We start from the raw sequence: 25,079 nt of genomic DNA on the forward strand, positions 1-25,079 counted from the left end.
CTGCACACAGAGAACACAGGCTGTCTGCTGCCTGCAGTGCTAGGGCTGCCGTGAGCTGAGCTTGGACGGATGGGCAGAGTTAGCCCATCATGCTGGCTGAGAAGCCGGGTGCCTTCCTGGGGGTGATTTATGTGATGCAGCAAGGCCTTGCCTGCACCAAAATATCTCCCCACAAGCTTCCCAACACGGCGTTATTAATGGTTGGGACAACACAGGGCTTGCCTACAGGAGGCTCCAGAAAAATGCTGTTCTACCTTGGAGGGGTCAATTCTGGTTATTTTACCATTTCCCTGGGTTTAAACCCAGGAAGATAGCAGCCAGAACTTGTCCTGCTGTGTACTTATCCCACCCTGCTATGGCGAAGGACCAATCTGGAGGACACAGCCCTTGGAGAGGGGAATATATGTGCTGTTCCACCAAGAGGGGATGGGAAGGAGACAACCATTTGCGCCTGATTTATATTTTTCATCTTCTCTACCCCACTTAGCATCCACTCCCACCCACACCCACACTCACCCCAGGGTCCCACCAAGTAAATGATGTATTCGTCAGGGTCTAAGCAGGAAAACAGAAATCAATTCAGGTTTACAATGCAGGGAATGCAATGTAGGACCCGGTCACAGAGATGAAGTGACTTAGAAATAAGCAGCCTCGGGAAGCTAGGCCAGTTCTAAGGCTGGAGAGCTAGAGGAAAGAGGGGGTATTAAGAGAGCCTGGGATCTGGGGGTCACCAGGTGGGAGCTATAACCATAGCAAGCTTCTGGAGCAGGAACTAAGGCCAAGGAGGAGACTCAGCCACTGCTAGAGAAGCCCCACAAACCCCGGCAGGGAGGGTGGGGGCCAATACCTTGCTGCTGTTTCTCAATTCTCCTGCTCCCTTCCACCAGGGAGACTGAATTTGGCCTACACAAGAGTCTGTGGAAGGCAGGGGTCAGATGCCCTGAGATACAGAGCCAGCGAAGGGCAAGGAATGGATTTGAGGCTCAACAGCCCAAAACCGATGCATTGGGTGTGGCTGGACCACCTCGTACTAAGATTTTGAAGCTCCTCATTTGAGCTCTTACAGCTAATTAGAACCAAGACCTCACTGCCAAGGATGCGACCCCAGGATGGCATTCCTTGGGGTAGGACATATCAGGCCTTCTGTCCCTGGCTCTCTTCTTTAGGACCAAGAGCTCTGCTCTGGGATAGATGGCAGGAGAGAGATGTGTTGCCCCGGGCTGCTGATTATAGAGCCCCAAGGTGGCTCCCGCAACCAGTCAGCATGGTGTGGGGGGCTGAGGCTGTGGCGACAGTGCCCCTTCTCCCCTGCCCTTCCCAACCCTTGTCCCCTGACTCTTTCCATCCTCTTCACAGCTTGGGCAGCGATGGTGTAACCCACTGACCTCTTCTTTCTGGGGCTCCGTCATGCCAGTTGCTGTGGCACACACAAAGCTATGGACTCACCACCTATTTCCTCTTGCTGAGTGCGCAGGAAGGTTAGATTTCCTGGCCCCCGTGAGGGTAACTCGGGGTCATGCAACCATCTGTGGCCCATGGGATGGCGCAGTGGTGACCAGGACCTCCGCCCGTCCAAGGCACTCAAGGCAGGTGCCAGTTCCCCAGTTCTCCCTTCGCTGCCACAGGAAGCTGAGAGCCATGTGCTGATGCGTCACCACACAGAAGCGCCTGGATCCCAGAGAGAGGATGGCTGCCCTGGAGAGTCCCACGACCTGCACCAGAATTTGCATTGTGAGAAACCAATCTTTATTGTGTTATGCCACTGAGATTTGAAGGTTAATTTTTTTATCACAGCATATAGCCTGGCATTACCAAAATGCTGTTTGCTATCGTGAATCTCAGGAAAACCACAAGGCCTTCTCATTTCCCTGAGGACCGTGGGAAGCCCTTGTTCAATTACAGTTTTCCTTGCTAAGAATGAAATCTCCACGGAGGCCAGGGACCGGCTGACTCATGGCAGATCTCCAAGCCTAGCACAGCAGCCAGCACCACGGAGGGACTCAATCAACCGCTGTGGACTACGTGAATGAATGAATGAATGAACAAATGAGTAAACCCAGAGTGGCTAGAGCACCTTAGACCAAATTCTGGCTTATATTGGAGGACCGGAAGGAAAACAACCAGTCTGAAGAAGCAGGAATATAATTTTGGGAGAACCTTGACAGATTAGAAAGTAATCCTTTCAGGATGGGTGAAAGCCCAGGCAAATCTTTCAGCAGTGAAACACGAGCCCCACCAATCCCAGAGGAGGCAGCGGGGGGTGGGGTGGGGAGGGGAGGGGAACTGAGGAGACCCCGATCAGAGGGGACCAGAGGCAGAATAAGATTCTCAGGGAAGGGCCAGCCTCTAACACGCTGGGACAAGCCCCAGAAAGAAGGAAGCGACACATACAAGCCAGGGTGTGCTCATCCCACCACACCTGGCCTTCTCCCAGCATCTAATTTTAACTGTCACATTTAAGAGGGATTTGGAGGTTCTGGAGAGCGGCCAGAGCCAATAGGAGAAATGAAGAAAGATTGGAAAAATAGAACCTGTAGGAAAAGCTTAGGGGAGTGGGAGTTAAATGGGGCTGAAGGAGGAAGGTGGATGCTAACAAGCTGCCTTCTAGTTCCAGGGGACGTAGGTTTACATTGCAGCAAGAAAGATTTAAGTCAGACTCCAGGAAGTGAGCCTTGGTTGAAGGGAGTGCTAACATTGGAGGAGGCAGGTCTGACTTCTGGTGAAGTAAACACTTCTCTTACCTGCCCCTCTGCCCCTCTTCTCAGGAGGCCCTTCTGGGCCCCTCTCTGGTCCACTCTGCCTGGACCAGGCATAAGGGATGATGATGCATGTGAGGTCCTAGAGCTGTGTAAAGGCAGGAGAAACCTGATAATGTCACTGGAGTGAGGTGACAAGAAAGGAGAGGAGCCTGGCCCATGGTCTGCCAGCTCTGGTTGATGGGCCTGAGGCAGGGGGCTGGATCAGATGACTTCTGTGGGATTCCTCAAGGGGACTGGGAAAAAAGCAAGCGGATATGTTGTAGCTTTGACCCCAGGATGGGCTCTTGGCCACAGAGGAGCAGGAGAGCCTAATGCACAGCAGGATGTCAGAGCAGAAAGGATGCTGGTGGTTGATCTAATCCAAACCCTCATTTGAAGATGAAAACACTGAGCCCCTGAGATTGATATTACTTTCCAGAATTATGCAAACAGTGGCGAAATCAGCAGGAAAACCCAGATGTCTGGACTTCTGACCCCATGCTCCTCCTGCCACCCTAAGTTTGAACCTCAAACTGAGAGCTAGGGGACCAGGGTTGGGGGTGCAAGCCAGGGGCAGGAGAAAGAGAATGGAGGATGGCAGCCTGGAAAAGGGGTATTAGGGTTGGACACAATGAAGGGGCAGGAAAGAGAGGGCAGAAGAAAGCCTCTTGCTCTCTTGGGCTGAGTGGTGGAGCCAGGCAAGGTTTTCTGTTGTTCTGAAGAGAAGTGCGGGCAGAAGGCAGGATGTCTGGGCACGGCTGCTGAGAGGGGGGCTCCCCCGGTAGGGGCCTCTGTTGAGGCCGGCACCTTCCAAGCTGGAGGGCTGCATCTGCATCCATCTCCCGGATTCCATCCCTTCTCTTGACATTTCCAACTGGCCCTTTCCCCAGTTAACTGCAGGAATCACAAAAAGTTGGATTCTGGACTGTGCAAATGGGCTGTGATGGGAACAGGTGCCCTGGCGGTGCTGCCTGAAGACATGTATACAGCCCAGAGGGTGCCTGGACCTTGATGAGGTCTCTGGCCAGCATCTCAAAGCCACAAAAGGATCCCCCCATGCTGAAGGCCTGATCTTGGGAGCAGTGGGGCAGAGAGAGAGAGGAGCAAGGGGCTTTCAAATACAATATCTGTGCAGGAGAAAGCTGGCTTCATCCATCCAGCTGAAGGGCCTCCCAGCTCTTGGACCACATCAGTGCATGAGCAGAAGACATGTGCCGTGTCCCTCTACTGGCACCCTCACCCCTCAGAGCTCCACGTCCATCCTCTTGCCCACGGGGCTACATCCTGCCCTCCACCAGGGGCAGTCTTTGGGCTTCTTCCAGCTTTCCTGGGGCCTTGAGGGAAGCCAAGGCCCACATGGATCCCTGGAAGAGAACCACTCCCAACTATGCTGGAGAAATGGCAAATTCATCAACCCCTCCACTCATCCACTCATTTGTTAGTTCCTAGGAACGGCTCAGTTTATGGGGCTGCTGCTCTCTTTTCCCAGCAGGAAAGCTGCAGGCCCCTACACCTGGCCAGTAGAGGGCGCCATGCCCTCACCACCTCCCCAGGCTTCCAGCCCTCTTCTACTTCCCCCCACTCACAAACTAGCCAGATTCAACTTGGCAGAAAGGAACAGACTAGGAAAGCCAGGGGTATTCTAAGGGGCTTCATTAAACGGTGCACCAAAGTCACAATAGAGGTAACAATGCATGACCCGCTCTGTGTCAGATGCCGGGGATTACAGGGTGAATGAGACCAGAACCTACCTGCCTGCTTCTCAGTCTCAATGGGGAGAGACCAGGAACCAGGTCATTATTGTACACTGTGGTGAGCCCGGGGATGGAGAGAGACGTAGCTGGCTGGGTGCTCAGGGAAGATCCCTAGAGGAAGTAGCCCCGGAGCCAAGTTTTGAAGGGTGAGGAGGAAGCGGGCAGACAAAGGAGGGAAGGTCATTCCAGGGAGCAGCAGCGTCAGGATGAGGCACAAAGGCATGAGAGGTTTCCACGGGAGCGTAGGGTCATTGAAAACTTCAGCACAGGCTGGGCAACACCCTGATCCACTCCTCTGCTGGTCTGTGAGATTTCAAGCAGAACCTGATAGCTCTAAAAAACCTCGTCAGTCCAGGTCCTCCCACAGCCCTGCCCTTTCCTCTCTCTGGGTGGGCCCCAGGCCCTCACTCCTCTTCACTGGTGCTGCCTGGAAGCTGACCCCTTGGTTTAGATTTCACTGTGATTCCCGTTTTGCTGAGAAGGAACCTGGGGCTCATTGAGGTTTAGTGACCTGCCCGAGGTCACACGGCTAGTGAGCTGGGGCTCAAATCCAGGCCTTTGAACCCCAGACCCTGTGCCCTGGTGCTGGCCAGCAGTGAGGCCCTGGGCAGTCCCACACGATGGTCTAAAAGCTAGCACAGTCACTCTCAAGAAGATTCTCTAACTGGTGGTTTTCTGATGACAAAAGAAATTCACGCTCATTTTTTAAAAATCGACGACATAGAAATTCACCATATTGAAAGTAAAAGAAAGCCCGCCCATAAGCCTACCTCTCCCTCCCCAAGATAACTAGCACTAACAGTTTGGCATATAAGCTTCAGGCTTTCCATGATTGCACTTTTTTTTTTTATTATTGTACATTTTTAAAAACTGGAACTGAGCTTTTCTGCAACTTGTTTTCTTCACTTAGTCCAATCTGTGACAATCTTGGGCAATTTTATATCCATACGCTTTGATTTTTAAGGCAGAGTCTCTTTGCAAACCCCACTGATCACGGAGAAAGCCAGACTCAGGGAAGGTGACCTCCCCCAGGCCATGCCGCTCACAAAGGGCAGAGTCAGAACTTGAGCTGAGGTCAGTCCACCAGGATCTGGGGCAGCCAGTGGGGAGCTGCCCACACTTACACCCTCCCACTCACCACTTTCCTCCCAGCAGCCTTCGCACCATCATCAGCTGCCTGGAATTTTTAGGAATGGATTTCTGTGTCATTTGTAATAGATCAGAATATCTCAGCAAGACAGATTGCCCGAGCCTTTTGGGTGGATTTCTGTAGGCTGATAAAGTCCTGTCAGTTTAAAACCTGGGCTCATCCCTCTGGTATAGAGAAGGCTCATTCTTCAGGAAGGAGGCTTTGCAGAGCAGCTCCTTGGGGGTGGGGGGTGGGGGCGGAGTGCAGGAGCCCAGATCTGCTGACCCAACAGCCACCTGAAATAGCCAAACATCTGGGCCAAGGGAGGCAGGTGCCGCCAGGATCCAACCAGTAGCTTGCTTTAGGCTCGCCACTCAATTGTGTGGTCCCAGCATCACCCGAGAGCTGGTTAGAAAGGAAGCCTCTCAGCCCCCAGCCCAGACCTACTGAATCATAATCCACATTTTAACAAGCTCCCAAGGGCATACATCTGCATATAAACTATGAGTAGCAAGGCCTTGGCAGTACTTAGGGCCTAGAGTGCCAGGGTGCGACTTCTTTTCTAGACATTTAGTTAATGTACGCAGTATTACAAACTTACTAAGATCTGGCAGTTTCTGGGAATCTGCTGTGTGCCAGGCAGCATCGCAAGTGCTTTACTTGTGCTCACTCATTTGATCCTTACAAGGACACGATGAGATGAGTTAGCATTACCTTACTGATTTTACAGGTGAAGAAACCTAGGTGCAGAGAAGTTAACTAACATGACCGAGCTTGCATCCAACGCACAGGTGAGCTGGGATTCAAATCCAGGCCCCCAGGTCTTAACCACTGCACCACACTACCCCTGCAGGGAGACCGTCTTGCTTGGCGGAGAGCTGTCAGACATTTCCAGAGTGGCATTGCCGAGCACAACACGCCAGTACTGCTCGCTTCACCCCCTGCCTTCTGCCTCCCCAAAGTGGGCTCACCCTAGAGAAGCAGCGAGAACTCAAGTGTTAGTGGCACCACTGCTTTCCCAGCGGCGTTGAGACCGGAAAGTAACAGCTGCACATTCCATTTGAAAAACTCTTTATCATCCATTTATCTCCCTTCATTCTCCCAAGAATGAAGTAAGATGAGGTTGGTAGGTATTATTCTCCCCACCCGATGGAAGAGAGGAAGCCTGAGACACCGAGTGACTTAGCTCAGGTCACACGGAGCTAAGACCGGCAGCTAGGACTCCTGTCTGCTTCAGCACGTCCTTCCCGTCTCCCCATGTGCCCCCTCTTCTAGTGGACTCCATCCTGTCTCCTCCATCCTATCCTATCTCCTCTGGGGGCTTCTTCGCTGGGTGGGGAAAACAGGCCCCATGGAGCCTCAATCTTTCTTCCCAACCTGCCTCCCGCCTGAAGCAATTATAAATCATGGCATTTTCCCTTCATTCAGACCTGATGTTTAATTCATCGCTTTCCTCGCTGCTTTAATGCAGAGCATTTATTCACTGGAATAGCTTTGTTTTGCCTCCCAATCTTTATTCTCCTGTTTAGAATACCATTTCCATTGTGTGTGGGGAGGGGGAGCTTGCCATTAGCCAGCTTCTGGGACCCTCTTGTGCCTGTTCCCCAGAAGTGGTCCAGCTCTGTCCTCCGTGGGAAACTGCCCGCAGGCTGTGAGTCAGCTCCTGACAAGGAGGCCAGGCTTTTCGGTCCTTGATCCAAGCACCTGACATTTTCATTTGTTCACTCTCCTTTTCTCCCAGGCCACGAGCCCAGGGTAATTAGCTGCCTGGCTCCCTGTCCCCTGGCTCCCAACCCCCCACAGCTGGGCCTTTTAGACCCCCTAAACCCCAGGTGGGTCTGCTCCTGCTTGTGGCACAGGAAGTTGAAAAGTTCTAGGCAGGCAGCAAAGCAGCCGTGTTATAACTGAGCACAGCTTACCTATAAAGCTATGTTTCCCAGCCTCCGTCTCACAGCTAGCTATACCAAATGACAAACGGCTAATGAGAGCTAATTGGAAGTGTTGGGTGGGATTTCTGGGAAGTCTTTCTAACAGGGAGAAGGCACTTTAATCCCTTTCGTCTTACCTACTAGCTGGAATATGGATGAAAAAGCTGGAACTCCAGCAGTCATCTTAGACCATGAGATAGAAACTACATGCTGAGGTTGAGAGAGACACAAGAGAGAAGAAGCCTGGGTCCCTGACACTAAGGATCTATCTGTCTGCATGGCTGGTCCACCTCTGAATTTCTTTTACCTAAGTGAGTAGTAAGCTTCTGTTTTGTTTTAGCCACTGTTATTTTGTGTTTTTCAGATACAGGCAACCAAATTGATTCCTAACTGATGTACACCCAGCCATTTACCTCTTTCTTGATCTGCCTAATGAGAGCTACTTGCCTGCCAAGCCCTCTGCCTGAACCAGTTTCTAATGCAACATTTATGGATCTGGCACCAAATGAGAATGAAGGACAGGGGCACAAGAGAGGGAAAGAGGGGCCTGGAACACAGGATTAAGAGAGTATGGATCTAGTCTTCTCTGTTCACTTTATAGACAGGCCACTGAGTGTCAGAGAGAATAAATTATTAGTTCATAGTCACAGAACCAAAAAGTGGAAAATCCAGGATTTGATGCCAGATTTATCTGCCTCTACCCACTGTTCCACTATTGCTTAGAGAGAGCTTTGGAGAACATTAGAGAAAAATCCCAACATAATTTTCTAGTCTTTCCAAGAGCTAGTCTTGACTGTAGGAATCAGAGTCTGTCTTAAAGCTCTGTTCTTTTCTCCTTCTCTTCTGAGGTGCATTTACTTGTAAAGCACCAGACTTCTCATTATCATACAAAGTAAATGCAGGGGAAAGAATCAATCCCCTTTGGGGTGAAGCTGCCTGGTAGGAGGTGAGGTGTTTCCAATTTGCCTATCTTTGAAGGGAGGGAGGCTTCCATTTTCCCAGACCCACTTCCTTGCCTGAAAGGGTAGAGGGTAGTGGTTAAGCAGAGGCTCTGAAAACAGTCTGCTCCGGTTTGAATCCTGGTTCCACTGATTATTATCTGTGTAACTTTGGAAAACTTGCTTAACCTCTCCATGCCTCAGTTTCCGCTCTATAAAATACATAATAATTATACCTATCTCACAGGGTTGCTGTGAAGATTAAACTAGACTAAATTAGTAATTACTACTTTCCATGGATTCTAGGTGAGGACCCCCTGGCAATAGAAGCTCTGTCATGGATGATTTTTTTTTATTTTGCTCATTGTCTGCTTTGTCATATGATCCTGAGTTCCGTGGTGGCCGGAAGCCACTGTCTTATTTGCCTTTGCTCCCTAGTGCTTAGAACGGCGCATGGTGCGTGGTAGGGGCCCGATTAGTGATGCTGACTAGAGCTGGGTAGAACTGAATTGTTTCCTCATCTGCACATGAGCAGCCTCTCTCAGTGGCATTTATTCTACTTCTTTCCCCTCCCGCTGTCTTCCTCTCTTTTTTTATTTCACCCACTCTCTTTCAATCCCTTTCCCTGCTCAAGCCTTCAAACTGACACATGCACTATTTCCCCTGGCTGCCTCTTCCCTGAAGCATGGCCACCCCCATCTGCTCCAAACACATGTCAAGGCTTCGTGCTTCCAGGTGGCCTCCAGGCTCAGCCTTGGGGACACTCAAGCATCAGGACCAGATGGGCCCCTTGCAGCCCCTGCTCTATTCCAGCCTCCTTGCTTTTAAGACAAGAAGACCAAGGTCCAGGAGACAGAGGAGATTGTCTCAAGGTCAAAGTGCTAGGATGAGAACCTGGGCTCCCCAGCTCAGTTTCATGTTCTTTTCATTACAGCATCCCCTGAGGCAGGCTGGTAGAAACATAGCAGACCAATAAATATTTTTTGTATGAAGCTTTTGGGAGGGAGAGTCGCCTAAGCAACCTCATATCTCTTTTTCTCAAGTCCCTTGTGACCACTGTGAAAGGAGGGGGCAGGTGTGAGGAGGGTAAACCCTTCCTGCCTGTGGGTCCTCAGTGAGGCCTTTCTCCACTGCTGAGGTCAGCACTGATAGCCTTGCCTGTGGCCACTTCCCTGGAAGCTGGAGGAGTCAGTGTTCTCTCTTCCTCCATCTGCTCCATGAGTATAAAGGCCATTTCCATTGTCCTCTGCGAAGCCCATTCTCAGAGACTAAAGTTGATTCGTACAAAGTGATGGCCTGGGCCCTTGGCTGTGTGGCCCGCTGTCATCTCAGAGCCGCGTGTCCTGGCCTTCTCCACTGGCAGCTGGCACTCGGCACGGCTGCCTGAAACCAAGTGATCCGTGTTTGGAACCCTTTAGCTTGTTGCTGGCTCTGCCTGTTAGTACTGCAAAGGGAGCACCCCATCCCGACCTCCTCTTCCCTCTAGGAAAGGGGAAATGTCTCTAGCTGACTGCCCTCCTCAGAGCCCCGCCTGTGATTCTCCCGGAGACCCAGCCTCTCCCTCTCTGTCCTTGTCTCCTGAGCCTCAGCCTGCATGTCCCTAAGCTGCCTGGGGCTGTAGATCCTCGTCCAGCTGTTCCGGTCTTAACTCCATCCCCTGCAATTGGAGCCTGAATAATGAGTTACTTCACAGGAAAACTGACCTAGGTATTAGGGCATCGTTTAGTCTGCCATCACAGCAGCCAATTTTGGTTACATGCTCAGGCAGTAAAGGGGGAATGGGCCAGGATGCTGCAGCTGTCTAAAATGGGTGAGAGGGTGAGGTACTGGGATGAGGGACAGATATATTGGAGGGCAGAGAGCTGGAGGCGCTGGTCAGCTCAAGCCCATATATCTTTATTCTTAGAATGTGATGCTGGGAGAGAAACTGGAAGGACTGAAAAGGATGTAACCTTTTTTCAAAGGGAGGGAAAGATCAGGGTTTTGAGGTCAGAGATGGCAATACTGGGAAGGCCTCTGTTAAATCACTGCGTTAACCAACCCCAAATTAAAGAACATTTTCAGATCCTTCAAGATTTCCAGATGACAGATGACTGAGGCTCCCTCCCTTATTCCCTACTAGACCCAACTCCAGATCTCCCAGTCTATCCTCCGATGAGGGAGACATAGCACTGACCCTCAAGGACCCCCAGTCTGATGGAGGAGGGATATCCTCTCACATCACCTCCCTGAAGAAACTTTCCTGACCCCACCCTCCTCCTGTCACTCTGTCCTATTTATTGCCTCCATAGAACTTCTCACAACCAGTTATCTCCCCTTTCATTTATTATAACTGGCTTGTCTTTCTCCTCCCCAATTAGTATGAAAACTCCATGATGGTAGAGGCTCATCTCTGGGCCCCCAGTGCCAAAAATAGTGCCTGGCACCAAGTGGACTCTCTATAAACGTTTGTTGAATGACTTAATGAGCATCAGAGTGGCACCACTTTCATGATGAAGGAGACAAAGCCTGATATGCACCACTGGTCCCAAACGTTTCTGCACCTTTCTGAGCATCCCTCTTCCTCAGTGCAGTATTCTGTATTCAATGCAAACAATGTCAGGGAGTTCACAGAAACGCCTGCAAAAGCTGAGTTCTCTTTGCAACCCAAGTTAAGAAGCCCTGGTACAGAAAAAGAACATTTAATTTGGAGTTTAGGTAGACTTGCCCCTTGGAGAAGTAACCAAACATCCATGCAGCTTCTTTCCCTCACCTGTTTCATGAACAGCCAATATAGTAATGTTTGTGAAAAGGTTGTTACCTGTAAAGTCCTATATGAAAGCTAGTTGTTATTAGTAGCACCATTAGCCACTATATTGACAATCTCAAATCTGAATGTGACAAAATGAGTCCATGGATGCTGAGACAATATTAAAGGAAGGTTATCCCAGGAGAAGGAAGCGATCCCGTTCACTCCAGCCACAGAGAAGATTGCCCGGCCCCTCGCAGGACTTCAAATAACCCAAGGGTCTTGGAACTTTAAGCCTGGACAGTTAGAGAGATAACCAGGTGTTCTAGTTTGCTAGCGGCCAGAATGCAACACACTAGAGATGGATTGGCTTTTAATAAAAGGGGATTTATTTTGTTAGTTCTTCAGAGGAAAGGAAGCTAACTTTCATCTGAGGTTCTTTCTTACATGGGAAGGCTCAGGGTAATTTCTATTGGCCTTTTCTCCAGGCCTCTGGGTTCTAACAACTTTCCCTGGGGTGATTCCTTTCTGCATCTTCAAAGGTCTGGGCTGAGCTGCGAGTGCTGAGATGAGGTATGCCAAGCTGCTTGGGCTGTGCTACATTGCAGTCTCTCATTTAAGCACCAGCCAATTAAGTCAAACATCATTCATTGCCGCAGGCCCGCCTCCTAACCGATTGCAGATGTAATTAGCAACAGATGAGGTTCACGTACCATTGGCTTATGTCTGCAGCAACAAAACTAGGTGCCTTCACCTGGCCAAGTTGACAACTGAATCTAACTACCACACCACGTGACCCCGAAATGATACGCCTGAAGCATGCGGTTACCAGTAACAGTAGAGGTTGAACAGACTTCAGCTACATTACCAAAGCTATTAACATTAAAAACCACTAAACAACCACAGCTTGCTTCCCATCACTCACCCCACAGGCATCCAAAACAAAACTAACAGAAGCAGGTTAGGATAAAGTGGATACTGAGATTTATTAATCTCTTGTGTTTTCGCAGTTTTTAAAGCAAGCCCCCCGGCATTAGAGTACCAGCCACACGGGCACTGTTGAGCACCTTCACCCCCAGAAAACCTCAGGCTCAAGGCACACATTCAGGAGCCACTGTCAGAGGACATCTCTGAGTCCAGCCGTAGTGGAGGTGGTGTGTGGGGGATCCTTTCATATGAGTAGTTGATGGGTCAGAGTTGAAGACCCTGGGCCAGGAGGGGGAGAACCAAGCAGGAACTGGGATACAGGGGCACAGGAACCCTCGAGGCATGTGATCAAAGGAATCAACTGTGAAAATCCCAGGGGGCAGAGGTAACAGACAGCATCAGAGACTGCAAACAGTGCTCTTCTGCAATCATCAGCAAGCTCTACAAACAGAGGGAGGCTCTGCAAACAGCACATATGTATTCAGTAGTTTCAGACTCTCTGAACAGAAGCTTGTTCTATACACAGAAAACGGTGCAGTCATCAGGGACCTGGTGAGCAGAAGGCTGTAGTATTTGTGCCCCAGGATTAAGCCACACACCAAAAGGCCATCTGCCAATGCACATAGGAGGGTCAGCTCTTTGCCAAGTGGCATTGCCAGCAGGGTCGTTTTGCCCAGAACACCTATCCTGTGACATCAAAACCTATCCTTGGGGGTCTCACTGCCCTCATCCTAAAATCATAGGTGGGTGGGCACAGATCCCGATTCTTTCCCCCAGTTTCACTTTGGTCCCTAGTGTAACAAGGCTCCTAATTGGGAATCTCTGGGTGCCTCCTGGCGTTTTGGGCTTGGAGCATGCATAATTAAGAGGGAGGCTGGGCTCCTTGCAGAAGGCTGAAGCCAGTGGCGATTTCATCGTGTGGCATTGCTCAGCCCTTCGGGTTTACAGTTCATTTGGACATCCATTATTTATGGCAGTTGAGTGTCTGTGAACAAGCTGAGACTCAATTAAGATAACACTCCCTGCACAGAAGCGGTGGTTAATACTGGTGTTATTCCGGCTCACCCTTTCCCAGTGCAGAGACAGAGACCGAAAGAGGCCAAGAGATGGAATTAGACACAGAGAAAGCCTAAGACGGAGATAAACGGAAGCAGTAAATAGTGAGATGGAAAGAGAGAGAGAGAGAGAGACATGCAAATGACCCCTTAGCAAAGCTTGAGAGGCTTTTCCCCACAAGCCTTCCCAGCCCTCCCACTGCAGGAATCCCCTTTTGCCTGTTTAGGGGGGAAGAGGGCTCTCCTGAGGCACAGCTCTCTGAATTGCATCTCCCAGTCTGCACTGTTCTTCCTTCTATCTTAATGCTTATCTTACATTCTTTCTGCCAAAATCCTTGTCCCGTTCCCCAGGGAATGGTAGAGATTAGCTGTGTCCTCTGAGAACCGTCACTTGGCATGTTGAAGAAATAGCTGGGGAGGGAAAAGGAGGGATATCTGGGACTGGGGCCGAGAGGAAAGTCAGCGGCAGAGAAGAGGCTAAAGTACGTGGGGACAGGGAAGGGAGAGAAGGAAAGGGAAGGGAGAAGGAGGTCTGAGAGGGCTGATGTGGGATAGATGAGGGGAAGGTGAGAGAGAGGGAGATGAAGAGGGAATGCCAGAGGGAGAGAGATGGGAGACCCTGAGGTGGGGGTGGGGCAAAGGGAAGAGGAGAAGGTGAGAGAGACCCAGAGCTGCCTCTCCAGATCCATGTTTCAGAGCCAGTAGAGCCCCTGGGCAATTCTAGTGCTTAAGGGAGAGGCCATTGAGGGGACTCTGTCCAGCAACAGCCACTGCCCCTGCAGCCTTACTGAGTGGAGGTGTCTCCGTGGGGATGGCAGTCATGTTTCCAGAACATCCAGTTTCCTGGGCCGGGCGGTCCCATAAGCTAAACCTCCACCAGAAGCTTCCAGCTCAGTTCCCTTCTAAGAAGGTGGACCTTAGAGAGCTTGGGAGAGCAGCTCTGCAGGCAGGAGGGTGGCTGTGTCAGAGAGGTCCAGACCTGGGGAGCAGGGCGAGGAGTTCGCTGGTGGGAACATGTCCAGCTGGGTAGGGCAACCAGTGTGCCCCATACCCCCGTGTGCCCATCTTGCTCCACCTCTGACATGCTCACTTCTCCCTCTCATTTCCAGATGGGCCGCTGTCCGGTTTGCCTGGAGCAGAGAGCTGCAGAGTTCTTTCTTGCTGATATTAGGCCATATTCTTTTGCCTCCTCCTGCTCTATTCTTCCTTCTCATCAAGACAGTTTCGCTATTCTTATCATCTTCATCATCATCATCATCATCACCATTACCTTTTTGCTGCCTGCAGTTCCCAGGGGGTTGTAGCTCACTCATCTCTGCGGCCCCACACACTTTCTATCGACGAGATCCCAGACCCACCATGGTGGGGGTGGGGGAGATGGAAGGGAGGGACATGTTCTATCACTTGGGGAGTTTGCAAATCTACTCTGGCTAGTTTAAGCAGAAAATGAATACATTCAACCTTTTGGGCAACCAGACTCAGGGATGGCGCTGCACGGTCAGGAATGACACCCAAATCACCCCTTGGTTCTGCTCCTAGAGACCTTACTGCTACAGCTGTTGGGCACACACATCACAGCTGGAACCTCCATCACGTGGCCCCAGGGTCAGCCGCCTGTGCCTCCTCTCCTGCCGGAAAACAGGCTCCATGAGTGTGGCTTCACACTCCTTAGGTGGGTTCTACTGGCAGACTTTCTATCCAGGCCTGGCTGCAAGAGAGGCCAGCAAAGAGAGTCCTTGCTTCAAGAGGCAGAGCTCACAGAGGGGGGGAGTTCCAAGCAGAGGAAGGGCATTCAACAGATATGGGTGGCCAGAAAGCAAGCCAGATGTCCTCTACAGGTAGCAAGGGGCTCCCTGCCTACTGTAGGGTGTGGGAGCAGACTGGGAACAGCATTTAGCAAAGCCATCACCCACTGAACCAATCCCCTTCCCTCACTTATTCCAGCCCTTTGTACAGAGAGTGCAGACCAGGTATATTAGGCAGGCTTCCTGCACTCAGGAAAAGGGCTGCTTTGTAGAATAGACTGGAAGTGCCTCCATCATTGGCAGCTGCTGTAGTGCACATATTAACATATCACTAGGGGAAGCTGAGGGCTCCTGCCATCAGGCAGGATGAGGGCACTGCTGAGGCAGTTCAGGGTTACCCAGTGAGAACAAGGCGGGCTGAATGCAGCATAGCCCTGTGTGCCACTGAGAAGCAGGTAACATTCACCCTTGGCATCCTTCCACTTGCATCTTACCTTCTGCAGGGAGCTGGGCAGTCCTGGAGAAGAGGGGCAAAGGGAAGAGAGTGGCAGGGCTGTCCCTAAGAGCACTGGCTGGTTAAAAAGGGAGCCAGGGATGTACGAAGGGTTCAGTGGTAGAATGCTCACCTGCCATGTGGGATACCGAGGTTTAATTCCTAGCCCATGCTCACACACCCAAATAAAAGGGGGGGATGCAAACTGAGGGCATGGAATCCATGGATTAAAGGACTGAAGCAGGGCAGGGTGGCTGTGGCACATGTCACCAGATTTCTCTCCTAAGGTGCTTCTGCTCAAGCTGCCTATTTTCCTGGCAGGTCCTCCTGGCTAAATTGAGAGCAGGGCCATAAAAGACAAGCACAGTCTCTAGCGGACTCACCAGAGGTGGAAGATACCAATGCCGGGATTTCAGGCACACAGTGGGGCCTGGGGGTTTGGGGTGCAGGGCCCCCTTGCATTGCACTGTGCGGTCTATCATTCACTCCACCCCAGCTTCACACTGGCGGTGTCCTTTTACCACCCCCAACTTTCATGTCCCCAAAACTAGACCCTTCACAACACATCACCTGACAACTTCCCAGCATGAATTGCTCCCGATCTTCATTTATCTCTGCGGCTTTCAGTTGAAGGGATCCGTGAGCAGCAGGCAGGTTCGCCGGCCTAATCAGACCTGATGCATCTCTAACCAGACAGGCAGTGTGCGTCCGGATTTGTTGCCCGCCAGATACAGATGTCGGAGGCTCTCATCCATGAGACGGAATCACTCTTGGGGATTGAGAGGCTCAGGCGGCATGAGTCAGAGGCAGGCTGCACATCTCAAACCAGGGACGGAGGCTGCCGCAAAAGCCCCCTGCAACAGACTGTGGTCGGCATGCCCAGCACGTCATAAACCCAATTATGGGAACCTTCCCTACAGACAGCAGAGCTGAGAATTTCTAGAAGCACCTCTGTTTGGTAGCACTTCACGTCCTCCTCCCTGAGGGCCAACGAGTCCTTCCAAGTAAAGGGATGGACAAGGTCTTCCGGACAGAAGAACTGAGTTGAAAACCCAACCATTTACCTGTTCCGGGTCTTGGTTAGTTCATCTTTCCACTGGGGGATTTGCTGTGCAGTTGCTCTATCTCCTGCACTGTGTTAGGTGACTACCTCTGTCAGGTAGCATAGCGGTTAAGGACCTGTGCTCAAATCCTGGGCCTGCCACTTATTAGTTGTGTGGTGGTGGGCAAATGACTGAACCTCTCTGAGACTCTTTCAGCTCCCTTGAAAACAGAGATGGTATCAGTACCTCCCTGGTGGTGAGAGGATTAAGCGAGTTAGTCCGTACAAAGCCCTAGGACAGCGAGGCACATGGACGGAGAGCCCTCAGGAAATGCTGGCAGTTGTGGACACAGAGGAAAGTCCAGCATCCACCTCCTGGGGCTGGGATGTTCTTGCCTGCCCATCTTGCCTCTCCTGTCAGCTTGGGCACTGGTCAGGGGCAGCCACTGTATCCAGCCTGGCTCCTGGCAAGGGGCAGACAGTCAACCCACTCTGATGGCTCAGTGAGAGAGACACTGCTGTGTGGACGATGATGCATCCCAGAGACGCCATGCGGGGTGCAGGGGCTTGGTGATGGCGAGCACGGGCTCAGTGGGATTTGAACAAGTGGCTCCTCCTTTCTGTGCCTCAGTTGTCCATCCATAGGGTGAAGATACCCTACCTCTGAGAATCAGCTTAGATGAAGCCTCTGAAGTGCCCATGGTGTGTGCTTAAAAACGGGTGGCAGAGAACCCACTGAGAGCCTGGAAATATGGCAAAGGTGGCCCGGAGTCTCCCACTTCTCCCTGCCCAGGTCCCACTCCTTCCTTCCTGTACCCCATGCTCCACACCAGGCAGTGCCCCAGGCTCCAGATGACCAAACCACAGACCCTAGTCAACTGGAGTTGTCAGAGGGTGGCTGCTAATTAATTAGTCCCCACACAGTCTAATTTATGAGACTTAACATGTTCTGCTGCTCCCAGGTATACCTGCATTTACAAGAAAGAACTTTGGAGATGTTACTATGTACAAGGTGGGCACTTATAGAAGTAGGGCAGCAAGGGGTGAAGAAGATCAGAGATAATTAGAGATCACATGCATTCACATTCTGATGTTTTAAACACTATAATGGCCCAAATAAATCTCTGGCTATGAGCCTCCCATTTGTTATCCCTGAGACCATGGGAGGCTAGAGTGCCAGAAGTCTGGGCTGTGGGATGAGCTTGGGTGGGTAGCAGCACCTGCCTCCACCTTCAGATCAGGCTAGGACAGCTCCAAATCTCCCAAACCAGCATATAAAAAGCTGACTCCTTGCGGCCTCCTCTTTCTTCCCCTGCTCTTCTCAAAGGGAATCCAGGCAGGCTGCAGCCAGCTTTGGCTGGTAGCCATCTCCCCCAGCACAAGCCGAGCCCAGTCCCCTGACTTTCCATATTTAGAAACTAGACTTGGGACTTAAATGTCAGCAGATGATATCAGAGTGGCATGATAGTTACCAGCTGAGAGAGAGAGGAGAGAAAGAAAGAGGAAAGAAGAGAGAGATGGGAGAGGAGAGAGGAGAGGAAAGGGGAAAGGGGAAAGAAGAGGAGAGAAGAGAGGAGGGAAGAGAAAACAAAACAAAAAAGTGACTCAGTTTCCTCCAAGCTAGGCCAGAAGGGAAGAGCAAAGCATTCCCTTTCCACAGTCACTTCTCACCTGCTCTGCACAGGCTGGAAGGCGTCTGGGAAGAAAATGGCAGGGGAAGGGAGGTGGCGGCAGAGAGGTCAGGAGGAGGTGCTGACACGAGCTCACAGACTCTCATGCAGGCACCCAGAAGACCCTGCTCTGTTTAGCAGTACAGCCAAGTGGTTATGCCTGGGTGTCCAGACCACACATGGTCAAATCCCAGCTCACTAGTTCTGTGACCTTTGTAAACTTTTCCCTGAGCCTCAGTCTCCTCTTCTGTACACTCATTTAGGACTGAGTGGCATGGTACCTTAGGTCACTTGGCAGGTGGTAAGCTCTCAACAAGTAATATCTCTGATTTCTACCCACTACAAGGACACTGCTATTGGCAAGGGTCCAACTGGACATGCCCAGCAATGGGTGGCGCAATGCATGGTGAGGATACTAAGTCTTTACCTTGGATCTCTGATTCGAGGTTTGATCTCCTGTGGAGAGAAAGCCAGAGAATGTTCAAATACTGTAACTTCACTGATCAGGGATAATGGAGAGTTAGGGCAATCATCTGATTAATTGGCTCAATTAATAACATTAGTAGTAATATTGGCTGCTTACGTTTATTAGGCATTTGCTACGGCCAGGTGCTGTTCTAAGCATTTAACCTTTAATCCTCAGATTTATTCCTCAGTTCCACCCTGGGTGGTAGGTCTATTACCCCCTTTTGTAAAGCACAAGGGGTGTAAGCAGACTCAGAGCTGGGGGGCTCAGGCTTGGAACCAGGTGGGCTGCATGGGGGGCTCTTCAGTCCAACATGGAGGGAGCACTGCATGCTTGAAGGGCATCCATGCCAATTTCATACATTGCTAGGTACAGCATAGCTCACACCTAACTCTATCATCCAAGTCATTTGATCCTCTCACATTCTTTTGTTTTTTATTTTTCTTTGGAGATATGTGAAGAGCTCAGATGTGGGTCTGGCAGAAAGCTGGCACTTCCTGGGGCAGCCTCAGCCTCTCCTTCCTCTTGGGTGCAGGCCTCAGTTGGGCAGGTGTGCCAGGCCTGACCCTCACCATTAAGCTGCTGGAGCTGCTGCAGCTCCTTCTCTTTCCTGGCTGACCTGCTCTCTGGGTTGCCTGGAGTCCAGAAGAGGGTGGAGATGAGTCATAGAGGGCCCACGCAGCCTGGCAATTTCTCCAGGAAATATTCTTGACCGTCTGTGCATTTGGCCACTCAGTCGATCTCGAAGAGGGCCACTCGTCCTCCCTTGGGTGTACCAGAATTGTCTCCCCAGCCTGACCCGACTGGCTCCCAGGCTCTGGGGACATGCGGCCTGGATTTGTTTTCCCATCCCCTTCAAGTCTCAGGAGGAAGGGCTGCCAGAGCACGTGCTGGTCTCTGAACAAGGGCAAGGCTAAGCTGTCTTTGAAAGGCCCTGCTGTGATCTCTGTCCATCTCCTGCAGTGTCCGTATCATGTCTCTGAAGCCAAGTTTGCGGTCCCTCCCTAGTTCACCATATACCTGCAGCTCACATTTCTTCTCAAGCATATCACCTCCACACTGATGTGCCCGGCTCAGCATCTACCGTGGCCTCTGAGACAGGCCCCAGTGCAGGCAAGCATCTTGTCTAGCCCAGCGTCCACTTGAACCAGACATATCCCATGTGTCCGTGTTCAGTATAGAAACCTGAACTTTACAAACAGAAAGGGATTTTATAAGGCAAATTAATTTAATAAGGCTTACAACATCATCCCAGAGGCCAGGGACCACTGCTGGACTTTTGGCTTAAGACCGCATCTCCCTGGCTGTGAGCCAGTAACGAGGAGACAGTGGCTGCCACTGCTATGACCATTCATGCAGCCACAGCTGTCCCACACCCCGGAAGCTGGTGATAAGACCATGCATGTACCCACTGCTGGGAACCTTCACGCTGGGTGAGCCCACTCACCATCCCACACCTCCGCAGAGGAAATGGTCTCTGCCTCCCCTCCCTGCCACCTTCCAAATCTCACATGGATGCATCTCGTTGGCATAACCCAAATTACAGTCAGAATTCTAGCACCAAGGAACTCTGGGAAATGTCATTTTTACGCTTTTAGGCTCTCTATACAGAGAGAATGAAAAAGGGGTTGGACATGGATGCCCAGTGCTGATGGACAATATCCAGAATTCCTCAGCCTCCAGTTGGGCCTCCATCCAAGCCTGGTATTAGACCTACCCAAGGCAGTGGTTATTACCCAGACTCCTGTCCAAATGTCCTGCCTCTGCTGCATGGGTCCCAGTAGCCACTGTCACTTAGCCAGTATGAAGCCCCAGTCCCATCCTTTCCCCACCTATAGCCATCTCCTTAAGCCTAGGTCCACCCAACTCCAGCCTAGGTGCCTGGGCCTGCCTGAGACTCCTAAGGCATGAAACCAATCCAACAGGGCTGTTACTGCAGAGAAAGCACTGGCCTGGGGATCAGAAAGCTCAGAAATCCTGGGCATTAGTTATATATACATCAAGTGCCCTCTCTGAGCCTCAATTTCAGACTAATTCCTTCCCTTAGGTCATATCTAGTGGTGAGACTCAGACTTCTAAATATCTTTTTTCTAAGGAGAGTGGATGTGGTCACACACATGCACACACGTGCATGCACACACACACACGCACACACAAACAAAAAAAAACATGGCTGGTCCCCAGGGAGCTGGGCATAGCCTTACGGGTCAATTTGAAGTCAATGTGCAACTCAGCTCTGGAAGGGGGGGGGGGGGGTTGAAGACAGCTGCTGGGGGAGGGGGTGTGGCCGAAGCAGGAGTTAAGAGAGGCCAGAAACTGCCCCATCTGATGACCCATCCCCTCCCCCCAAGTGCTTGAAGTTCTTCAGGCCCTGAGTGGGCTGAGGAAGCCTTCCGAGGACAGGGTAGGGGGAAGGAAGAGGAGGGTGGGGGTGAGGAATTTGGAGAGAAACTCTTGGCAGACAGGTCAGAAGTAAAGAACTTGGATGACATATGAGGAGCAGCCATGACCTGAGCTGGGCTGGACCTCCATGCTGAGGATCGGGCACTTCTGCCATCTCCTCATTACATCCCCTTTCAACCAGACCCCTTCCAGAGCATCCACAGCAACACTGAAGCCAGCAGCCTTGAGGCTGCACATCCAGCTTAATCCACATCAGCGTCAGAGCAGAGGCCTTGCTGTCAATCGGAGATATTTATAACTGGCCTGCCAGGCCCCAGTACCTGACAGCTGCCTGGAAAATAGGCCACAGGATTCACAGAGAAGGCAGGCCCTACCCCCGGCCCCAGCCTCAGATAGCTCCCAGGGAGTGAAGCCTGAGTTAGAGGAGAGAGGAGAGAGTCTGAGTGAATGGGGTCTCCAGAAGAGGCTTCACTTTCTGTTAATAAGCTCATCTCTGGGCTGTGTCTCCAGCCTGCACATAATGAGCAGCCCCTTGGCGCATTCTTAGCTCCCTCTTGTCCATCAAAGCCCACCAGAGCTCCTAGTACCTGAGTATGATGTCCAAAGCCTTCACCCACCCCTCTTACCTCCCCCTCCCAGGCCACATGGCAATGGTCATTAAGGACTCCAAGTGCCTTATTGGAGGGAATCACATGCTGGCTAAATAGTGACTCTCCAGGGCATCAGGTCCTAAAATCAGGAACCTGTAAATGTTACTTTATGTGGCAAAGGCTTTGCAGCTGTGATGGAATTAAGACTCTTGAGATGGTAAGATTAGCGTGGATTATCAGGGTGGACTCTCAACATCATCATATATATCCTTATGAAAAGAAAGTAGAGGGAGATTGGGCTGCAGACACACACATACAGGAAAGGCAAGCTGGCCATGGAGGCAGAAAATGGAGTGATGGGGCTACAAGCCAAGAGGTGCTGGCAGCCACCAGAAGTTGAAAGAGGCAAGGAAGGATTCTCCCCTACAGCACACCAAGGGAGTATGGCTCTGCTGACACCTTGATTTCAGCCCAGTGAAACTTATTTTGAACTTGTGGCCTCTAAAACTGTGAGAGAATACATTTCTAGTGTTTTAAGCCAACAGGCTTGTGGTAGTTTGTTACAGCAACCACAGGAAACTAATACAGTTACTCTCTGTGGGACCTTGAGTAATTTACCTAACTTTTCTATGTCTGTGTTTTCTTATCAGTAAATTGGGCTTAATAATGAAGAATCATTGAATAGGGGACTCAGAATGGCACCTGATACTGGTAAGTGCTCAGTGTATGCTGGCTTGTATAGAGGTATATTGGTTAGTAGAGGCACTGGTTCTGCCACTCATTGGCTGTGTGACCTTGTGCATGTTACTTAGCCTTTCTGGGCCTGTTTCTTCCTCTGTAACCTCAGTGGGTTGTGGTGAGTATAACATGAGTCAATATGTAAATAAGCTCCAAGAATGGTGCCTGGCACATAGTAGGTACTGATAAGAAGGATGATCATTCCCCAAGGAAATCTTTTCTCCCAGCCAGGCCACCCTCTCTCCTTCCTGCCACCGAACTTTTGTTGACTCAGTTCCTTTACCTGTGTACTTCCCTCTTTCTTCTCCTTCATGCTGCTGTCCCCCATCATTTTGGTGGACTTTGATCTGCCTCCTTTATCCAGATCCCTTTCTGATAGCCAATAGCCCCTGTGCCCCCTTATCTTAAGGAGGAACAAACTCCATGATGCCAGTGACACTCCGGAATTCCTTGCAGAATCAGGCTGAGGCTTACTTCACCTGAAGTGACATCTTTGACAACACTGCAAAGTTCCAGCTCCCCACCCACTCCTGCTTCCCTTACAGCCTCACAGTTTCCCCTGAGAGCACTGCCTCCACCAACCACACACACAAGAATGCCCATCTCTGACTCTGCAGCAAGGGAACCAGAAACAAAGGGCTACAACTCAGGGCTTCTGATCACAGATCTGGATAAGCCTGAGACAGTCCCAGGGGCATCCAGTGGGTGTCTATTGTGAGAACCTCGCTTTCTGCCAGGAATTAGTCTCACTCTCCTCCTCCCAGAGGAGAAGCTGGCTCTTAGCACTTGCCTTGTGAACATGAGGGATGAGGTGGCCTAGCGCAAGCCCCTGGCACCTCCCACATCGCCCACCCCCAGGCAGTGGCAGCCAACACCATGACTCACGTCCCATCCCCACGGTCCTTGTCTGGCCACCAGATCACTACCCAGTGCCCTGACTTGTTAGGTAATGATGGCAGTCAACTGCATGACATGAAAATATCCCGACCCTCATTATTTCAGGGACAAGGCCAGGGAATCTTAATAAATGATAAATAAGAGCCTTTCCAGAGGTTCCTTGGCTGGATGGTGCCCACGGAGAGCAGCCCTCAGCTGCCAGGAAGAATGAGTGGCACACTCAGAGTTCTGAGCCTCTCAGGGTCTGCCCTTTGCTTGTCTTTTTCCAGCAACCTCTCACAACAGGCAACTGTAAAGCTCGAGGAGTGGCGCCTGGGAAAGAAAGAAAAAAATGTCCATGGATCCTTTTATGTGCCAGAGTTCATGCAAATGCACACCACACACACACACACACACACACACACACGAACAGACAGCTGCTGCCACACTTTGAAGGCCTAAATATGAACACTTACATTTATGGGGGAGAAACATTGCTTCACAAACGGAATTGTAACAGGGCTTCTTTCCTAAAAAACTTTTTTTTATTCTGAAATAAAACATATATACATAAAAAAGTGGGAAGAAGCAATAATTTTCAAAGTACACTTCAATAAGAGAATAGATTTCAGAGTTTGTTATGGGTTACTATTCCACTAGTTCAGATTTTTCCTTCTAGTTGCTCCAAAACACTAGAGGCTAAAGGAAATATCAATATACTGATATGTGTTAAATCCCATTTTCTCCGTTATAACTCCTCCTTCTCCTTCGATCCTTCTCCCAATCTACAGGGATCTTTTGGCAAAGCCCGTTCTGACCTTCTCATGCTGAGAAGGGGTATTGACACTAAAGGATAGGGGGATGGAATTAGCTGATAATCTTGGATAGGAGGTCCCTCTGGGTTTCAGGATTTATCTGGCCTAGGAACCCTCTGGAAATTATAGATTCCAGGAAAGCAAACTTTAGTACATGAAACTTTTATCGAGACTAAGTTTGAGCCTTAGGTGTTCTTAGCTTCTTTTTCTTTCTTTCTTTTTTTTTTATATTTTAATCGACAAATCTTCATACACATAATGTCTATAATGGTATACAATCAGTGCCTCACAATCATTACATAGTTATGTATTCATCACCATGATCATTTTTTAGAACATTGTATCACTCCAGAAAAAGGAATAAAAAGAAAAAAGAAAAAAATCATACATTGCATACCCTTTACCCCTTCCTCTCATTGACAACTAGTATTTCCATCTACCCAATTTATTTTACCCCTTATCCCCCCTATTATTTATTTTTATCCATATATTTTTTTTACTCATCTGTCCACACCCTGGATAAAAGAGTCATCGGACACAAAGTTTTCACAATCACACAGTGACAATGTAAAAGTTATATTTTTATACAATTGTCTTCAAGATTAGGTGTTCATAAGAGTTAAGGTGTGATATTGGTTTGGATTTAGCAAACCATGGCAATTAGCACTATCTAGTTTGCATAAAAATAGCCTCCAGAATAGTCTGTTGACTCTATTTGATCTCTCTTAGCCACTGATGCCTTATTTTATTACACTTCCTTTCCCCCTTTTGGTCAGGAAGGCATTGTCAGTCACACAGTGCCAGGGCCAGACTCATTCCTGGGAGTCATGCCCCATGTTGTCAGGGAGACTTTCATCCCCAAATGCCATGTTCCATGTAGGGGAAGAGTATGATTTTCCTTGCAGAGTTGTATTAGAAGAGAGCTAGGCCACATCTGAGCAACAAGAGGTTTCCTTGAAGTGACTCTTAGGCCTCATTATAAGTAGTCATAGTTACCTCACTACAGAAATAAGTTTCATATGGGCAAGGCTCAAAATCAAGGGC

General features: G+C 50.2%; 1 long non-coding RNA gene across 2 annotated transcripts in view; it reads right to left on the reverse strand.

Moving 5' to 3' along the window:
• Positions 1-22,908: 22,908 nt before the first annotated feature.
• LOC143684614 (uncharacterized) overlaps positions 22,909-25,079 on the reverse strand; it is a 55,743-nt gene continuing 53,572 nt past the window's right edge. For both annotated transcript variants that reach the window (XR_013176109.1, XR_013176110.1), the window contains 2 exons: positions 23,697-23,770; positions 22,909-23,553 (listed from right to left, as the gene is read on the reverse strand). This is a non-coding gene — a long non-coding RNA (uncharacterized LOC143684614). The remainder of the gene's footprint in view (positions 23,554-23,696; positions 23,771-25,079) is intronic.

This window comes from Tamandua tetradactyla, chromosome 5, assembly GCF_023851605.1.
Source record: "Tamandua tetradactyla isolate mTamTet1 chromosome 5, mTamTet1.pri, whole genome shotgun sequence".
NCBI lineage: Eukaryota > Metazoa > Chordata > Mammalia > Pilosa > Myrmecophagidae > Tamandua > Tamandua tetradactyla.